The sequence below is a fragment of the Miscanthus floridulus genome, chromosome 19, assembly GCF_019320115.1.
Source record: "Miscanthus floridulus cultivar M001 chromosome 19, ASM1932011v1, whole genome shotgun sequence".
NCBI classification, from domain to species: domain Eukaryota; kingdom Viridiplantae; phylum Streptophyta; class Magnoliopsida; order Poales; family Poaceae; genus Miscanthus; species Miscanthus floridulus.
In genome coordinates, this window is record NC_089598.1 from 69,576,002 (window position 1) to 69,576,666 (window position 665).

General features: G+C 43.6%; 1 non-coding gene across 1 annotated transcript; it reads left to right on the forward strand.

The window, feature by feature from the left end:
• The first annotated feature begins 249 nt into the window (after positions 1 to 249).
• On the forward strand, positions 250 to 358 carry LOC136530056 (small nucleolar RNA R71). Its single transcript, XR_010777564.1, has one exon. It is a non-coding gene; the product is annotated as a small nucleolar RNA R71 (small nucleolar RNA).
• Positions 359 to 665: the final 307 nt, after the last annotated feature.

Consider the following 665-nt stretch of genomic DNA (forward strand, 5'->3'; position numbering starts at 1 on the left):
TTTTTCATCAGCAGGTCCATCTTGGTAGACAGCATGTCTACCTCCTTGAGTTGATGTATACCTCCACCTCTCTTGCGGGTCTAAAGATGTTCTTCATTCCAACCTTGGTTGGAGGCCATATTCTCCACTAGAGCTATTGCAGTTGGTATGGTGAGTAATAGGAATGCACCTCTAGCAGTAGCATCCATAGTCTCATGGGTATTGTTGGTCAACCCATGGTAGAAAGTCTGCATGAGTAGCCAATTCTCCATCCCATGATGAGGACATTCCATAATGTAATCTTGAAAGTGTTTCCATGCCTTAGGGACAAATTCATTATGTTGTTGCTGAAAGCTTGAAATTCTCCCACGCAGAGCATTAGTCTTGGCTATGGGAAAGAACTTTGCTAGGAAGGCAGTGGACTAGTTATCCCATGTAGTATTTCTATCTTTGTTGGCATAGAACCATTGCTTTGCCTTCCCTAAGAGTGAGAACGGGAAGAGGCAAAGTAGTATGGCATCTTGGGTCACTCCTTTGATGGTGAAAGTGCTACAAATCTCTAGAAAGTGTTGGAGATATGCACTTGCATCTTCATGTGCCTTTCCACAAAACTAGCTTGCTTGCACCATGTTGATGAGGGCTAGCTTGAGCTTGAATCCATTGTCTCCAACATTGACTGTTGGTCT